The following is a 20,924-nucleotide window of genomic DNA, read 5'->3' as shown; positions in this document are numbered from 1 at the left end:
TAATTAATCGATATTAAAATATCACACACACACACACACACACAAGTTAAACGATAAATTAAAATAATATTGAACACGTTAAATGTAATCCTAATAAACTAACAAAACAAAAAGAGAATGATTTTGTATATGTAGTAAATCATAATTTCTGTTAAGCATATAAAATAGTTCGTGCATATCTAACGTAAGATAAAATTTGACGATAATAATAATGATTTGTTTTATCGAACTCGTTTAAAGATAGCTCTTAACATAATGTTTGAGAAACTTAACGAGTACGTCAAATCGAACGAAGACGTATCACGTTTCGTACCTTTCTTATGCACAAGAAGAAAGAGAGAAAGAGAGAGAGAGATAGAGAGAGATCTACATAGATACACATAGAGATAAACATACGTATGTATTTGTGTATATCCAAATGTACAGTAAAATAGAACATACATAGAAACGAGATAGGAAACGATGAAACATTCAAGTGCCATGAGTTGGTTCTACTTTGAAACAGAGAGGAAGAGAGGAAGAAAGGATAGAACTACCATTTCAATCTTCAGTTAACGTCGTAAAATTGCCAGCAAATTGCTCTTCTAACGGTTTCAATGTTTTGAGAATCTTAACTGAATACTCGCGTATACAGAGACAAATATACACTCTTTTCTCATTAAACGCGAAACTTTTTCGAAATCATCTATCATATTTTCATATTTCTTATCTAATGTTATATTATTACTAATTCAAGTGTAACCCTTCATGGTTTTTCTTGGCAACAGGTATTATTCCCCTATTCTAATATCTTCTTTTAATTTCGTAACCAACAAGTTATCTGAAATAATTTCTCAATTATCGTTTGAAAATAAAACACCTGATAATTTCTTAATCAAAAATTGATGACTAATGTCATCGCACAAGAAAAAAAAACTTACTATAATTAATATGAACGGAAAGGGGGAATGATTAAAATATTCCAAACGAAAACGTGGTACAAAATATTCGAATTTCTTAAGAGGTTGGAATAAAAAAGGGAAATGAAAAAAGAAAAAAAAAGAAAAAAAGAGGATTCTTTCAAAGTAGGAAAAAAAACTATCTCTGACATTTTCTTCCCCCCTTTCTCTCCAACCCCACCCCTCTCTCTTTCTGTATATTTTTTTTTCTTTTTCTTGTTTTTCTTTTTAGTAGCCACCGGTTACACCTGACAGTGATAGAAGGTAGGAATGGCAACGCGCAGCTACTTCATTTGCTGTAACCGCTGGAAAAAGAATCATTCGCGCTGCGTAGAAATTTCTTCTTCTTCTTCTTCTTATTCTTGCCCTTCTTCTTTTTCTTCTTTTCCTTCTTAGTTTTCTTTTCCTTCTTGTTCTGGCGCTAAAAGCTCGCGGCAAAATTAACGCGAGCACGTAGAAATGAACGTAGAAGGAAGTAGGAAAGCCTCTATCTATTTCTTTCTTTCTTTCTTTCTTTCTTCCTTCCTTTTTATCTTCCTTCAAGAAGATTTGTATTTTTTTCCCCTCCCCTTACCCTCTCTATTCGTACACGGCATGGAATTTATCAAGGAAAAATATTGAGATAAAAGCCGCGATGAAAAGAGTGTTCTTTCTTTTTCTTTTTTTTTTTAGTTTCACCCCTTTCCTCCACCACCCTTTTTTCTTGTCCTTCCTACTTCTTCTATTATACATCGAACGTAGAAAATGTGAAATTAATTATCTCGTATATATATTTTTCTTTTTCTTCTTCTTCTTCTTCTTTTTCTTTATAGGGGGTTCAATTACTAATCATTTTTATCAACAAAATAAAAACAACGTAATATAGAACGAAGTTCCGAATTTTTTGTTTGTTGATCCATCTGTTGTTTGTTGTTTTATTTTTGTATGGATAAAAAACAGTATTGGAAAATAAAATATAATGAATATCTACAAATAAAATAAATGGAAAAAAGAGAAAATATACATATACGAAGATTAAAATAGTGTAGAGTGTAAAAAAGAACAAGATTTTTCATTTCAATCCTTTCGCGAGTTAATAAAAATATCGTACAATAGAAAAACAAATGCGAATTTGACTTTTACTATTTTTCGAATTGTTCTTCTTGTTGTTTTATTTTCCTTTTATTATTACTTGACGCTAATTTTAATGCTTGAAATAATTTCTCCCTTTCATTTTTTAGAAAATGTTAACGCTAAAGTACAAAAATCGTTAATGTGCACGTTACCTAGCTAATCTGCGAATTAACTGATTTGTTCCGTTAACGTGCGGAATCAAGAGTTTTTCCGTATTTTACTTAGATAATGTACACGTTTACGGCTTCCGTATCGTTTAAAGTATCGTTAAAGAAGATGTCCCTGATGTAAAAATAACTTTTACGTTAAACAGCAATAAAACAATCCCTTGATACTTGAGCAGGGTTTCAGAAAATGTGTCTACAAAATATAAACGTATCACAGAAAGGTGTGCTTGTCGTAAAAACCCCAATTGCTATTTAATTCGAAGTGTCAGCAATCTTGAAATTGCATTAATAAGTAAGCATAATTTTTTCATATGTTTCGCAAATTCATTTCCTTAATTACGATATTTTAACACAGATCACCCTAGTTTATCTGCACATTATCTAGATAATCTGCGGAATAACTAATTCTGCACTTCTTTAGCGGTAACAAAAGTATTAAATATTAAGTCTTATTGTTTACACAGTGTACGGAGTTCTGATGGATCCCTAAAATTATGCAAAATTAAAAAATAAAATCGGTCTCCTGTAAACTCGGTTCTCCCCTTGTTAATGAAACTCACTGAAAAAAATTGTAGAGTCAAGCTATGAACTTGCTTGCTAAGAGGTCACGGTTACACTCTCCTCGTATTTTTTTTTTTCTCCTCACTCTTTTTCCCTTTCTAATGCTCACCCTTTTTCTCTTTAAGTTCTTCGACGTTCGTGGAAAACGATCGACGGTTGTTGTTTAGTTCGCGTGTATAGTAATATAAAGTATAAAATACGGTTTACTAGGAAAATCCTAAACCACGATTTGAAAACTACGTTTATCTCGAGTTCACGCAAGGCAAGGATTTAGAAATGTAACCCTTGCTTAAGGTTACCCAACACCAAATTTAAATCCGCGGATGATGTTAAATCGGATTTTCGGTAAACCGTAGAGGACTTTATTTACTAATTCTTTTTCTTTATCTAACTTCGAAATTTTCTTATCCCTTTTCTTTTTCTACATGGGGATAGTTCGATTATGAAAATTTAACGATACATTCTATATTCCACGTTTCGTTTCTTATTATATTTATATATTCATTTAATATTTGAATTAACCTTTTTTTTTATAAGATACAAAGTTAAAGAAATAAATCGAAAAATTTAGGCTACGGAATAAAACGAAAAATAAACAAGTGAAAATAACAGTATCTTTTTTTTTTTTTTTCTTTCCCAGAGAAAATCCCGAATTGGATTCTCTGTTAAAGTAATTGTAGAAAAAGCGTTTGTGTGTTAAAGCAGCAACAAACATCGCATCGTTTTTCGGTTCACCTTTTCCTCGACGAATGCTAGAGAAAAGGTACAAGAAAAAGAGAGAGAGAGAGAGAGATTTCACTATGTCGAGATCTCTCGTTAATTAAATTTTTCTTGGCTCAGTGCACCCGAGACAACTCGACACGCAGGCGCATTTAATCGTAAGGTGTTAGCTTTAGCTTCTTACCACCATCGTTTGCTTTTCTATTACGTTCAATTCCAACACCATCCTACCTTCTTTGAGCGTCATTCTCTCTTCGGTTTATTTCGGTTTAACCAATGGTTAAATTCATTATTTATTTAATATTAAACCTACCGACACTTCACGTATACCTATCCTTACCGTGAATGGTCAATGAATACTTAAAAAAAAAAAAAAACATATATTTTAATATAGAATGAGATTTTAACCGATTGGATAGCGAACAAAATATTTTCTTCTATCAAAAATTGTAATAATATACATTTTATATATTTTCATCATATTTCTTACAAATTATAGGAACGCGATAATTTGTCCTCACGTGTAGGTAGGTTTAACATTAATATAATTAATCGAACAACGCTTTGATTTCAAATAATTATCCTCGATAATAAAATATAGAATAAATATAATATAATAATGTGTTTTCTCCCCCCCCTAAACAGAAACTTGATCGTTGTGTATTCATAAGTAAACATTTAATTGCATTTTATATGTAATTGCGTTATGAATAAGTTAATTTAAACGATTAAATTTAATATTATAATTTGAAAGACAATTATTGGAGATGCGTGTGTATCATTTATTATTAAAATATTTCATTGAAAATAAATTGTCCAATTGTGTATATTCATTGTTTCACGTAACTGCAATGACTACTTTCATTTATGACAAATATTATTATTTGAACGGAATCGAGAGAAATAGAAAGGGAAAAGAGAGACAATAAATACGTTGCTGAATTAACGAAGGGTAAAGTTAGGTGAGATGGTAGTAATGAGTGGATAAAAGGAGGTAAAAAAAAAGTAAAGACGATAGGGTAATTACAGCGTTGAGAGGAACGATGCTTGGCAATGCTTTTCCCGTGTAAATTCGAGTGAGCACAGCTAATTTAAAGAACGAGTAAGATTCTCCACACCTCTGAACGATTCGATGAATCGTAACGCTGAAAGAAACGAGATAAGAGCATTTCAAATGAGAATAAAAAAAAAAAAATAATCATGATAAATTAATGTACGTTCTTTTCTCTCGCGTTTCCGTTGAAATATTTTAAATAAAATAAAATTAATTGGCATCCCCTGGAAATAGACTTCACTCCATACTTCCTTGCTCGAGAGGAGGTTCAAGCCCCTGACGATAGGCAACCCGTTCGTTCGTCGAAACTTGAAACGAAACAAAAATAGTGTTTAGTCGGAGAGTCTTTAAAGAGTATTTTTCACTGGACGGATAACAATAGCGAGTTATATTAACGACGAATTAAATAAAACTATAATATTTCGCGTAGGCGTTAAATAAATTGCAAATTGTAATCTTTCCTCGCGATATTTAATTAAAGAGAGAAATTTTTCTTTCACGTTAGTTACCGCGCTAAAAAAGGCGGATTTTAATTAAAAAAAGGATAAGCATTTTTTGTTTTTTGAAAAATGGGCAAAATATTATTAGTCGAATTAATTCGAGATGATTATCTGCGAAATTTTGTCTATTTGCGGATCGGAAATTAAAGGAATCCTCGGGGAAATTTAAATGAACGTAATGGTAGTCGATGGAGTGACGTAAATCGATTATAGTTCGTAGTATTGTTGCTATCAATTAATGAAATACCGCTGGAAAGAATCGATTTCGATTTTGTCATTGGTCGAACACGTATTTGCTTTTAAAATGGCACATCCAACAACGTGGGTTTTAACATGGGTACACCCTGTTGGAGAATTCAAATAATCAAAAGGGAAACTAATATATAAATTGTAGACGAGTGTTAGGGGAATAACGCTTCTTCACACTCTCATCATGGTCAAGGTTGAGAAGGTTCAAAAGAAAACATTAGTACAACGCACACACCACGTTAATTTATCTTTTTTACTTTCCCTTTTTACGAGTGCGAGAAAGAACACACTTTTCTATTAACACCTTCTCACACACACACACACACACACTTATTCAATATACTAACCCAGAAAGGTCGCGTCTTTATCCGCCTCTCTGAAGTCAACAGCAACACACACACGGTTTTCCCTTTTGTTTCTTCCGACGGGTCACCCATCCATGTTACTAACCGTGCCCACGTGGGCTTGACTTTAGTAATCGTGCCAGAAAATACAATAGTAATCTAAAGTGACTAGACTGTTGATTCATTAGTATGTTAATTACGGACCGTAAAGCTCTGAATAAATGTTGGTTTTATGTAAATTCCGAAATAAATATATACATATGTATTTTTATATACGTGTACGAGGATGAGAGAGAGAGGGGGTGGGGGTGAGTGGCATATACAATTGTATTACCATTAATAATTAATAATATAGAAAATACAGATCTTTTTCTTTTTACATAGTTACCGTACGAATACTTTTGTCTCATACTGTATAAACCAGAGTTGAAATTATTAAGTACAAACATTTCATATTTTTAAATATCATATTATTTGTTTGTCTAACAAATCAATGCTTGCACATACACATGTATATATATATATTGTCTATAAAATAAAAAGGAAGAAAAATAAAGAAATGGAAGATTAACGAGGGATGATAAATTCTAATAAAAGGTAAAACGGAAATGAAGAACTGTCCTAACAGGGACAAATTCTATTTTGGAGACAGTCGTTGACCGATGAAGTTTGGTCAGCCCCGTACATTATGTACAATGGATACATCCTATTCGTGAAGCCATTGCTGAAAAGGAGGAGGCAACATCGAAAAGCTAGGATGGTGAACGTAATCAGATTTGCAGGGAGAGTGATGGCCTGTTAGTTTCCATTAACGTTTACACCGGTCTCTCTATATCTTGTCCCTTCTTCCTCTTATGCTACATTTTGCTTCTTCGAAGTTTCATCAAAGATTCTCGATGCTATAAAATTTAATCTCTCGAAGAAAATTGATTGATTTATTTATTATTTTAATATACAAATTTTGTGAGATTTGTATTGTGACATGTGAGATATATGAAACTTATGTATCTTTAAAGCAACGTCTCCTTTAGATAATCGCAAGATTGATTTATTTGCAGGAGTTAGAATTTGACAGAGGAAGAATAAAACGTTTACAACAATTGATCGATTAAATTCATTTGACTTATTGTCAAAGTTTAAACACAGTTAGATTTGAAATTCTAACTTTTGTTATTGCTATTTCTATCGTTCTTATATACCTGTACACATTTAATTATCTTAAAAGCTTTTCTATCTCTAAGATAAGCTACTTTATCTCTTTCTGTTACATTGTCGTCTCAAGTATTTCACGAGTAGTCGAATAAGAAGAGAAAGAAAAGGAAGAATAAGAAGAAGAAGAACAAAAAGCGAAAGCTTTAATAATTTAATTGAAATTAACTTCAATCTACGAATTCTTTTCTTTATTTCCATCTTCTTGTAAAATGAAAAAAAATATTAAAAAATAGAAAATAAACAGTTATCGAGATTATAATTTATCAAGATAAAATCTATACTGTTAGAGAATATTAAATATTTATTCGTCGGTTTCTGCCAATCGTTTCTTTCTTTTTTTTTCTTCGGTTATTTAAGTGGTAACAGTGAGTATAACAACGAGAGTGGTCGGACCACAAAACGCCCACATTGAAGATTCTAAGAGCCAGGAAAAGCTCGATACATGGATGTTCCTTCCAGAGCTTTTAGATATAAGCTTGTGCAAGTGTTTTCTTTGGACTATGTGTATGTACGTGTCTGTATATATATACATATACATGTGTGTGTATCCACGTTGTAACAATCTCTATCTTATCTAATCATCTCTTTTTTAATCGAAAAAATATTCGAGAAAAAATAAAATAAAATAAAAGAAGAAAGACCGTATATAAATAATTGAATTTAATTTAATTCTTATAGAAAATGGGTTTTTTATTTAAAAAAAAATAACAAATAAATAATAATAATAATAATAATTAGTTAGAGATAAAATCAATTATTTAATAATCGTAGGAAGAAACTTATATTGGGTTACAAGAAAAAGGTAATAAAAATAATTGTTCCCGGCAATTAATAAGATTAAACTAGTGATCAAATTTGTAGAAATGAATGTTGAATCGTTTGACGAGTCACGCAAGAGAAACATGAAATAAATCATGGAACGTTAATTATAACCGTTGAAACATTCTCGCATGTATAACTCTCTCTCTCTCTCTCTCTCTCTTTGTTTCTTTCTCTCTCTCGTCCAAAACCTAAGAGAGAGAGAACCTTCCTAAATAAGAGAGAACGTTTCTACCACCGTTAAAGTTTCCCTTTCAAGCTTGTCTCCTCCTAGAAACTTTCCAAGGAGAGTTTCATCGCTGATACCTAAGTACTTTCCTAAACGAATGAAATATTATTAACCGACATGGATTTATTCATTTACATGGGGGATACGCCAAATTTATATACCTTCCGATTAACTACCTTATTTTTTTTCTTTTTTGTCTTCCTTCCTACGTTCCTTCCTCCCCTTTTTTTTTTCGTTTCTTTCGATAGTAAAAAAAAGAAAAAAGAAAAAGAGGGGAGAGAACAAGTAAACGAAACAGAAAGAAAGAAAGGATAGAATGAAAGAAGAGGAGGGGGAATGAGGGGGGTGGAGGGGGAGGAAAAGAAGGTAGAAAAACCAAAATATTCTCGATGAAAAGTATCCATCTCGTTCGAAGCTACGAGAATCCCCGTGTTTCCCGAGAGAGACACGGAGAGAAGCAAAAAAAGAGAGAGAGAGAGAGAGACACTGAGAGGGGGTGGCAACCGTTGCATAACAAAAAAGAAATAAAAAAATATTAATAATAATAATAAAAGAGGGAGAGAGAAGGTGCCACGAAGAAGCAAGTTCAACGACCCTTTAAAAGTAATCCAACATTTCGAGAAGACAATACCATCCTTTCTCTCATTGCATTGTCTCGCAAATACCTACACATACATACATACGTACGTACGTATGTGTATATATATATATATATATATATCAGCCTGGATATTCGTCGAAAAAAACTGTGAAAAGGCCTGCCAACTGTAGGATGAAGGCAAGCAGCATTTTCTGGCACGTTGCCATACGGATTTTCTTTTTTTCTTTTTCTATTTCTTTTTTTTCTTTTTTTTTTTTTCATGAGAAAATACATATGTATTTTTACCTATGTGGTTGTATCTCTGTGTATATCTGTATGTATGTGTGTGTGTGTGTGATTATTTACATACGTGCATACGTATCGACACGTATGAACGAACGTGTCAGGTGTGATGAAAAATTTGAGAAAATTTCTACCGAACTTTTTTTCATTATATATTATATATATATATATTTTTCTAAGTAATATACATCTGTAAATTCTTTCTTTTTTTTTTAATTACGTTACAAGATTGAATAGAGTTGAAAATTGATTTGATATATGAAAGATAAAAAGCTTTGGAGAATGACAGGGTGGGAGGGGGTGGGAAGATATATAAGGATTGCGACTAGATGAATCTTTTCGTATATTCATCGGGAAATCGTGAATCGATGAATTCTGTTCAAAGCCCTTTTCAAGACCCTTGCCAGTCTTCCGGCATATATATATATATATTCAGATATGTATATGCAGATTTGAAAACGAGTGTACCGAAGTTTAAAGCTACGTGGCGTGTGTTACAAATCTGACACGTGGCATAACTACATGAAAATCTACAAAGATAAAGGATGAACCAAACTAGTTTCCGCTACCTTGCTTAGTTTTTCTCGTCCTAATTCTAACAAAAGAAAATGATAATAAACACAAAAATACGTTTACTTATTAAACTACAAAAATTGCGTATATAATTTTAATTAAATTAAAATTTACGCGGGAGAGAGACGTTATTTATTTTTTTTTTTCACAGCTACGGCAAAAGACAGAACTTTTATTTTTTCTTTTTTTTAAAGCATGCCATAATACAACGAAAGGAGGGTCTTAAAGAAGATAAAGAATTTTTCCAACATTTTCCAATATCAAATTCAAATATAACATTATCTAAAAAATTCCAATGGAATTAAAAAAAAAACTATAATTAATCTCTACAAGTATAATAATCTCAATAATTGTTTCTAATATTTCTTACACATACTTCAGTTGATCGTATGATACATTATAAAAAAGAAAAAACGAATATCAATCATTGCAATAAAACGTAATAACAAAAAGTATTAAATAAAGAAAAAGGAAAAAGAAAAATATTGAATATATATTTGTTAACGAACAAAGGAATTAATATTATATCGAGAATTCCAGTGGGTTTGGTGTTCTATACCTGGGGAGGTGGATGAGGTGGATGAGGTGGATGAGGTAGTGGGAGAGAAGAGAATGAGGGAGAGGATGAGGTAGAAATAGAGGCACATCGACGGCTTACCGAGTTCACTATAGTCGTGGTTCAACCAACCACGTTCTATGTAGGCATATAGCCTGAAGCATGCTAGCTATTGGCATCCGAGTGAGAGACAAAGAGCTTTTGCTTCTGCAATACGAGGGGTATTGGTCTCTATTGGATTCCTCTCCTTTTACCATACATATACAAATATACCTGGGTACATGTTTTCTTCGTCATCTAACTTATTCTCTTTTCTTCATCACCTGGTCCTTCCAATTCTAAACAACTACCACACTAATTTTGCAACGAAAATTAATCTCAAGTAATCGATTGACGTGAATTTTCTATTAGGAAATTTCTCTATTCGGATTCAATCATCGTGGTGCATGCATTTTTTCTTTCTTTTTTTCTTTCTTTTTCATTTAAAAGATACTACGATAGAATTTAGAGCCCTTGTTAACGTCTAAACGTTTATGTATTAATGCGTGTAAAGGTATGTACTTACATATATACTTGTTAGTGATGGAAAGGACGTCAAGTGATACTGCAAAATGGACGAAACGTATCGACACTCCTTCCCAGAGTGATCGATGATGGATTTGTAGAAAGCTATACTTCTCTTTCTCTTTCTCATAGGTATATATATATATATGGGTATACATAATCTCGACAACCCTTTTCGTTCACGTCACACGTCGCTCGATACGACTTACAAAGTGAATCTCGGTGTGAGAAAAAAGTGATAGAGATAGATAGATAGATAGATAGATAGATAGATAGATAGATAGATAGATAGATAGATAAAGAAAGAGAGAGAGAGAGGGATTGTAATGGTTCGACCTTTTCCTTCATCTCTCTTGTAGTTTAATACAAAGGCAACCATACAAACATGTTTTGTTTTTTACTTTATATATCTATTTTATTCATATATATTATATAAATGCACGTTATACGACATGAATATATGTATACCTTATAATATATATATAATTTAAATGAATCCATGCATGTGTTTATGTATTTATGTATGTATATGTATACGACATGTGTATACGTTGGTTTGAGATCAACTTTAGATCGAACGAACGCATTGTATATCCAATGCACGGTTCTCCGATAACCGTATGAGAAACAAAACCTTGCAAAATAAAAATAAAAATATATAGAATAGAAAAATACGTAAGTATATATATATATTTAAAAAATAAAAAAAAAAGAGAGAAGAAAAAAATATTCGACACGATTCACGTGACGGAATACGTACTAGTAATATCGAGTCGTTCTTCCAACTGGAAAATTTCTATTCCTTTTGCTGGAAATTTCGAAGAAACGCATTTCATGCTTTACTGAAAAATTACGATCGTTTTATCTCTCGTCTCTCTTTCCCTCTTTTTTTATTTTATTTTTGATTGCTTCGTACGTTCATTTCTCATCGATTTCGTCGAGCGCGTGTAAAGGATTAATAAAAAGAACTCCCGGGTTGAGTGAAATTTCTTCTTCGTTAAAACGCGTGGCACGGTACCCGAAGTTGTAAATTAAGGTACTCGGATAAATTTTAATCCCCCAACGATTTATGTTTCCCCCTTTTAAGTTAGAACAAAGTTTTCTATCGTTACTATCGAAGATTAAGAAGCAAACAAAAAAAACCAATATTCTTAAGACCAACGAGTTACTTTCATATTTTACGTAAATATTTAACCTTGTAAAATACTTGCGTTGCATATTAGAATTATTACGTGTAAAGAAATTTATGATTAATGAAAATCTAGAAATGAATTTTTGTGTTTTTTAAAATGAAACGTACGAAAGATTCGAAGATTGGTAAAATATGTTCGTCGTTATTCGTTTCATAAAACAATTCGATTTATCTATCTCTATCTTTCTCTAACACATTTCGGTTCTTCTTCTTCTTCACACGGTGTGATCACGATCCAAGCTTGGTTTCAGAAATGTGATCGGCCACGAAAGGTTTACCCAACGTGGCCGACTGCCAAGTTCTCCAAGGGTTATTGTCACAGAGGGTGAGCAGTAAATATGCCGATTTGGCTAGGCGTTCCCTAGGTCAATACATTCTTGGTAGGTACGTACCTATTACCGTGTGTCATTGCCATGGATAGATGCCTTCTTGTACACCAATAATTTCTCTTCATTGTATTCCGACTGCACTCGTGAATAACTGAAAATTAATCAGTCGAATAATCAATCCCATGCAATATTCAATAATTGATTATTCGTACGTAAACAACCATAATAATTGAATGAGCGTATGAACAAATGCTGCGTATATGTTGAAATTCTTATTTAAAATTTGTAATCATTGCTTTAGTATAAATATCATTTGTATTTAAATATAATTTCATATCTCGAAACGATTGGAACAAAATGATATGCCTCCTCCTCCTATGCGTGTTAAGACGAACTTTAGAAAATTGTCGAGTTAGACGACGCGTTTGGTATCATCTCGCATTGAAAGCAATGGTTCGCGTGGTTTAGTTAGTAACTAGTAGTCCACCGATCGAGTGGCTTCATTACTTGTTGAATGCACCCTATTGTCTAAAGCCGGTTGCCCTCCTAAATGGATTTCGAAGCGAGCCAATAAGACAATAAGCTTGTACAAAGGTGCCGCCTCTTGTATTATAAGGTTATTCGATGTTAAACCGATCTTTAATTATTTACTTTTTCATTTGGTAAATATCACGTATTTATATTACAAATTCAAAATCATTTCTATAGCCACTTTATAAATACGATATCCTATCGAAAACTAATGTTTGTTAATCATTTCTCACGACTATCAATCTATTTTAATTAAAGATTTTCTATAATTAATTAACCTTGTAAATAGGCAACCCTCCGTACTTCGTTAACAATGTTGTTTGCCAAAGCCATCTATCGGTAAATTACTTTTTAACCCTTAGAGTATGCAACCCCTTTCAAACGTCCGCGTAGAACGAAGTTGCCTATCACTAGGGATCGTATAAATTTTGTTCTTTTTTTTTTCCTACTAATAAATGCAATTAAAACGTATAATAAACACGAGAACGACGAATCAGTTTTCTTCTGAATATTTATAAATGATTAAAAATAGGAATATTTGAGAGCGATCGTGAATAATTGTCAATCTTTTCGGTAAAGTTAGAAAGTAAAATGCAGTAGTTTTGAAAAAGAAAAAGGTAAAAGATAAAAATGAATGAGAGGAAAAAGTTTTGACTTTTTCTAGTTTTCGGATTTTCAAGATAAACAATGACGAAAGAATCGAGAATCGAAAGTATCGGGCTGACTGCATACAAATATTTTTCCCTCGTGCTTCTCTCTACCTGCGTTTTATTTTTCTTTTCATTCATTCATTCTTTCTTTCTTTTTCTTGCTTTCTTTTTCTTTAAAGATAAAATAGAGGAGCGAGTTAAACGTTCGTCGTTCTGTGGTTATATATGTTTTTGTCGCACGACTTTAAGCTTTGACATGTTGGGAGACTCGATGAATACTGCAAGAGGAATGGGCTTTGCAGATTTTCGACGTGCATTCATGACTAATGGAAGAAGACTAAAGAAACACAGAGACAGTCTGAGCGCGTTTCAAGACAGAATGCGACGAGTTGAAAAAGATGCCGAAAGAAACTAAGTTTTCTCTACGAGAACTTTAGAAAAAATAAATGCGACAAGACAAAGAATGGAAAAAGAAAAAATAAAAACTTCGCGCTTATTTTTCTGTATCTGTGTATGTGTGTGTGTTTTTTTTTTATTAATTAGGAACAAATTATTGAGATGTATGATTAATGAATTATTTTTGATGTTGGAAAAAGTCATACGAGTTATATAAAAAAAAAAAAGAAACATTCGATGCTTTACATTTTAAATAACTTTTATAATATTAAAATGAATAAAAAGTAAAATAGAAAAGTGCCCCATTTATCGGAAATAATGATTCAATTAAACCCGAATGAACGAACTAAGGTAACTTTCTCTATTTCTGAAAAAGATTAACGATGGAAAATTCATCTGAATCCTATCGATATTGTAATCCGAGAAATATTTGCCGTGGGTCGTTAAACGTACAACAGATACAATTAACGAGGTAGATGGGATGAAGGATTCATCGTGAAACAGATACTATGTCACGTGAGAACCATTTCTCTTAACGAGTCGATAAATAATAATTCGAGAAAGATCTTTCCGTGACTTTTCCGTTGATGTGAATTGTTACAAAGCACCAGAGACGAGGAAGATGATAAAGAAAAGAAAAAAGAAAGAAAAATAAAAAGAAGAAGAGGAAAAGGAAGAAGAAGAAGAAGAAGAAGAAGAAGAGACTGGTTAGATCTTCATCTTTAAACGACCTCTTGGCACCACGAGGTGAATGCTCTTCGAGGGTCTCTACTTTAAGCCTCATTACCATGGCTGCACTCGCATATTTTCTCCTTATTAGATTTATGCGACAGCCTCTATGCATCTAACAGTCTGTTCATCAAAACTGCTTTGGACATCTCTTCATACTCTCCTTTATTCTCCATCTCTTTCTTCATTTTATATTTCTCTCCTTCTCTCTCTTTTTTTCTCTGTCTGTATTTCTCTTTTCTGCATCGTTACCTCGGTTTATTATTTTTTTTTTATTTATTTATTTATTTATTATCATTTTAATTTTCTTATCGATTCTACTTATTCACAATTTTCTTCATTATTTTCTTCTGCACAATTGCGCACGTGTAATTGAATTCGTTTCATTTTTGATTCATTATTATTATTATTATTATAATAACCGATAAACGATCTTTTACAAGATAAAGTGATCTATATGCGAAAGGTCACACAAGATTGAAAGAACTTTTCAATGCGAGTTTGTGCAGTCTCTAAGTTTTTTTTTTTTTTTTTTCCTTTTTTTTCATTCCTTTTCACTTGTCCCAGGAGACAGAAAAAGAAAGAGAAAGAGAAATGCAGAGGACGAGAACTTTGATAAATTATGCAGTTGCGGCAAAAGTTCACTTGATTTCCTCCAATCTTTCTTCTTTCAATGTCCACTAAAAAACCATTTCAATATCGTGATAAAGAACAGATGGAAAGTGTGGTTGATAAGAAAGGATCGTTTAATGAACCGAAATACGTGATAAATCGTCATTGAGTTTAATCAAGTAAATTCTTGGCACATTTTCACGTACGATCATTTTATGCGAATCATTTAATAAGAAGATACGAATGAACAATTAAAATTATCAATTGACGGAAAAGAAAACTGATGAAACATCTTAAGATTAGATCGAATAAGTTAGTTTGACGCTGCATGGCGGTTATCTAAAACCCCATGAAAATCCTGAATGGTGGTTTGCCACGACACGCATGACGTTTCCCTTTGTCACGCGAGAGATAACACGTATCCTTTATCTTAATTAAACGACGTCACGGATGCATTTCTACTTACTAACTACTACCTTCCTAATCATAATGAACGTGGCGAATTAATCATGCGTGTTTCACCGTGATTCCTTCGACCGACTGACTCCAGGGAAACGCTCTAATTATAAAGTTGCAAAAAAAAAATGGAAGGGGAAAAGAAAAAAAAGAAACAGAAAAAAAAGAAAAAGCAAAGAAAAAATTTGCAAGTGAGAAAATTCGTACAACGAAAGCTCTCACTGTACTTTGGTTTTATGGTAATTAAAATGATTTATTAATTAGTTTGTAGACATTTTCCAAACTTAAATCCTCTTATAAAATTCTATCATACTAATTAAATTTGTATATATATATATGATCGACAGATATTCATACATATTTATTGTATTTTCGCATGATTTCAATATTTAATTTAATACTAACTTTAAAAAACTATTTATCCAAGTTTTATATTTCTAATCTCTAGTTAAATATAATACAACGTGGAAATAATGAAAGGTTCACTCGGTATATCGTTCTCTAAACTTGCAACACGACAATCAACTAACTAATTTCATTTACACCAGCTAATTCCAACACGTTAGTTCCACGAATGACGTGAGATTATATATACTACGATCAATGATAAAACTATAAACGTCTAATCGTATAATACTAATCTTGATTTATCCAACTATTCGAATTATTAATTATAATATTATAGGACGGAATGAATCGATACTAATATTCCTAATCAAATCATAATTATCTTACAACAACAACGAAAAAACCATTACAAGAAAAAAAAAATAAAATCATATAACACGTACAAGAGAAACCCAATTTACAATGCAACCATAACCGTAGTATCGTAGAAAAATTCTAACGACAAATTTCTAATCCTAGGACTTTGCGAGTGCACATAAAAATAAAAAAGAAAAAAGAAAAATAAAAGGGGGACAAAAAGAATATTAGATAGGAATAATTTAAAAAAACTTAAAGCTGAATAATGTGTCCCCAAAGATGTTTCTTCGAGGATGATAGGATGATCATGCGACAAGCCACTCAGGATTGCTTTTTCAGAAGGTCTAAAGGACAGAAGAAGTAAAGTCTGAAGTAGGAGGAAAGTAGAAAATAAAGAAAAAGAAGGTGGAAGAAGATGGTGGAATGGTAGATGTCTTTTCTTGTTTCAACTATGGGGTTGAAGCCAAGAGTTCCCTAGAGAGACTCTTTCTTTCTCTTTTTCTCTTTATCTTTTACTCTACACACAAATACATAAACACACACACACACACACACATAAGTCAAGTTACCACAAAAAAAAAGTAAAGATCTCTCTCTCTCTCTCTCTCTATCTTTTATCCTATACACAGCCTTCACCTTCACTAGTTAAAAAAAGGTAGAAAAAAAAAAAAACTATAAGTGCAACTACAGTTGCATTGGGGGACGACCATAAGAGTCTCATTGCAGATACGAAACCCAACTGTACTGGTGATACTTCTCGGCTACTATTTCTCGTGTATAGTACTGTCTATGAAATATATCTCTAAATGTATAGAATACTCGTCTAGGTCAAATATTTCTTTTAATCTACTCTATTCAAAATGTTGTGAATGCGTGCGAGAACTTGATACGCAATGATATCTCCTTTTTGTTATTTTTTTAAATGTTAGTTAAAAATACATTTTTTCTACGAGAATTCACAAGGTTTTTCACGTATAATTTCATTTATACAAAACAACAACGGATTATTACTTTGGAAATCACGTAAAAAGGTTTGTTCTCGAATGGCAACACCGCAGACGATGCAATTATTTTAATTAAATTTCCTACAACATTTATATTTTTCATATACAAAACGCATTATATTATTTTGATAGAATTTCAAAATATAAAATATCAAAGAAATTTAATCTCTTTTTAACCAATAAATAACCAAGCAGAATAGATATGGTGAATTTTCTGCTATCGCATAAATACGTACATACGTACGTAGGTCGTTGTCCGTGTATATTTCACGCACACATATAATATTCTAAATGCAGCAATGCCCTAGCACAGGAATGCAGCGATCTTGGCATGCCTGTCATTCCTAAGCCATATTAAATCCAGCTAACGCGTAACCTTATACAGACCACAGCGACCCTATCTCGCTCAACTATCCCTTCCTTTTCATCTCATCAACCCTTAATAGTCTCTTCTCATTTTTATTTTTTTATTTTCTACTATCTTTTTTTTTTATTTTTATTTTTTTTTCATTAATACACCAAACGTCTTCCGATCATTTTAAATTGATTTGAACCCACCATTACCACTACCACCACTACCATCACCACCACTTCGTATCTTTCAACCCCTACCCCCCCCCTTTTAAGTTCTACTAGTGTATAATATGAAAAACAATAGCGAGACGTTATGAGATACATATTCTTACTCCGAATTCTATGAATAATTCAACGTCGTCCGGATCCGGTCGATAAGAGTCTTACTTAAGTGTCTTACTTCTTATAAAGTTACGAAGACGTGTTCTTTAATGGAAAGCTGATTAGAAGAAAAAAATTCGGGAAGAAAGTGGGAGAAAGAAAAGGGAAAGGGGGTGGGTGTTGGGTGGATTTAGAAAGAACAAGAGAAATCGATTTAGAAATAAAGTAACTTGCAGAAATCAGAAATAAGGTCGGCTTTAAACAGATGCACGTGTTATGCATTTCGCTTGAGCGTAAGTTAATACTCGTATTGCATTAGAGAGACGAGACGTTCTCATAGTAGTTGATTTTCTAATGTTACTTCAAATAATATCGCGTGTACGTAATGGATTAGAATTAGTTTAATAGATTAGATTTAATATGAATAATTAATGAAATGAATAGAATGAAAATAATGGCACTTGAATTTTAATATACGATTAGTACACGTGATCCGTATAATTTAACGTTAAATAGCTTAGATAATTATCGACAATCGATACCAAATGAAACTTATAAGGTATTAATTGATCTGTAATTAACGTTTCGATTCATTGATATGTGATCTCAATTTGACTTTAAACTATTCGATTGACGGTGATGATCATGGATCATGATTTAATCGCAAATCGATTGTAAATTCCAATTAAATTGAATGGCAATTATATCGATAGGGAACAATAAATGAAACTTACAATTCTAATCACGTGACACTGGATATGACCTAATTGGTATAACGCGGCACTCATTAAAAATTCATTTAGGTCATTTCAAACAATACTATTACGCAGTATACCCACAGATGCGAACATTTTAATTTACCTCATTATTTTTTTTTTCTTTTTTTTCTTTTTCTTTTTTTTTTTCTTATTCTATGTTTCGTATTATTTTTAATTACTCCTATTCATTTTTTTTTAAACAATGGCACACGTTTATATTACATTCTAATAATTTTATTCATTTAAAAACTCGTGAAAATGTGTCTGTGTGCGTTTCTACGTTTTTGATGAAATTTATCTTGATTTTGATTTGCATACATGTAAACAATAAGATTTAGATGTATTACTAACTAGCAAGATAATATTGAAGATCGTATATATTGACCAGCGTTATTATCATAACGCATATCCGAGATGCTTAACCTAACCCATTCATTTGTCCACTACGATCGATTGCAATCCACTATTATCCAAACCGCTGCGAGTATGTTAATTAAGAGTGCAACCAGATATGCATTAAGATTATTACTTTACGTTCAAATAGAATGAAAATTAGTAGAATGATGATAATGGTCGGATCGCACCAATGACATTTATTTATTCCATTATTTAATCATTTTATCCTATCGTAATAATTACATGATTTCATTATTAATAGAAATGTAATTTATCCGAAGCAATCGAAAATTGATCTTCCGAACGTGAAATTGAAAATTTAGAAAAACGAAAAAGGAAAAAGAAAATAGACGAGAAAAATGGTATCGAATTGAAGAGTATATCCACGCGTAATCCGAAAAAAAAAAAGAATTTTCTCAAAAGACGCGAACGAAAGCTTCGATTAAAGTACATACACGAATAAAAGCACAGCTTTATTCCAAAGCTTCGAGTAAATCGAGGTCTGCTATACAACGCTCAACCACTATGTCTCTTTAATAATCGATATACAGGGTGAACCCTGTAACCTGATCACCTTTACTTATCACCTTCAATTTGTATAAACTCGGAATAAATAAAGAGCTTCTATAAAAGAAAAAAGAAACAAGAAAATGGGGGAAAAGAGAGTGAAAGAAGAAGAAGAAAAAAAGAAAAAGAAATAGCCAACACCTCGTTTACAAGTACCATAATCATTTTCTAATTCCATTGTCTTATCGTAAATGAACTTTTTAATAAAGAACCATTCGATTACAGCTAAACTCGATCAACAACCTTCTTGAGAATTATGTAACAAGCAGCTCTCGACGGGATAATTAATCACTCGAAATCCTAATAAATAAATTATTACGAACCCCCTGTTGCACAAAAACAGACTAATCAAGATCCTGATCAAGAATAATACCAACTAATTAAATCATATTCCCCATTAATTATACTATCGATATTTCCTATACAAAATTTTATATATATAATATATAATATATTTATATATATATATATTTTTGTGTTATATATTATATATATTATATATAATATATAACACAAAACATTTATATTTATCGCGAAACGATTGTTTATTCCAAATACAAAATTTCACGCCATGTATACACCTACATATATATATATAAAAAAACACGGAAAAAATCGTAGCAGGAAGGTGAGAAAAAGCCTGGATATATAAAATTTGGACGAAAAAAAAAAGAAAAAAAATTCATGTCCCGGATTTAAAAGCATCCCTAAAATCCAGACACCATAGAGGATTAAGGGGATATATGAAGAGAGATCTCGATGTTTGGCAGCAAATGTTAGGAAACTCCTGGGCTGGGTTTCCGAAGCGCAATGCGCCATCTGGCAGCTACCCAGAATTTCCACCTCTCATTACCCTCCTCTCTCTCTCTCTCTCTCTCTTGTACTCACCACTCCCTCTATCTATGTCTCCTTCTCTCTCTCTCTCTCTCTTTCTCTCTTACCCTATCTTTTCTCTTACTTCCGTTCTATCCGTTTTCTCTCATCTTCCACCATTCTTCCTTCCTTTCCATAGCTTCCTCTCAATTCTCCTTCATTCTCTTCTTCTTCTTCTTCTTTTTCTTTCTCTATATACACACACATATATATATACACAAATACACGCAAAATATATATATTATATATATATGTAGCTCTCATTCTCTTTCTTCATTCCATTTTTATTTATTTCACGTCGAAGATCCTTCTTCTCTCTTCGTGCCAGACTCCAGCACCCTTAGAAAGAGGGAGAAAGAGAAAGAGAGAGAGAAAGAGAGAGAAAGGAAGGTACATCCCTTTTCATCTTCTCTTTTCTCTCTTCTTATATATATATATATATATACATACACACACAGAGAAACGTACAAGCACACAAATATATAATATACATATAGAGACATATCCTATAGTAGTAAAAGTACGTAGGTGTATATATTCACTAGGAGATTTTCTTCAGCTTTGAAATC

At 32.1% G+C, this 20,924-nt stretch overlaps 1 protein-coding gene across 4 annotated transcripts in view; it reads left to right on the top strand.

Annotated features, from left to right (window-relative positions):
• The window catches only part of LOC122513677, a 48,561-nt gene that overhangs the window by 15,436 nt on the left and 12,201 nt on the right, over window positions 1-20,924 (top strand). The gene's annotated exons all lie outside the window — the stretch shown is intronic.

Source organism: Polistes fuscatus, unplaced genomic scaffold (genome assembly GCF_010416935.1).
Source record: "Polistes fuscatus isolate 324 unplaced genomic scaffold, CU_Pfus_HIC Scaffold13, whole genome shotgun sequence".
Taxonomy (NCBI): domain Eukaryota; kingdom Metazoa; phylum Arthropoda; class Insecta; order Hymenoptera; family Vespidae; genus Polistes; species Polistes fuscatus.
Note: the sequence above shows the minus strand (reverse complement) of the source record. Positions and strands in the feature narration are given on the sequence as shown.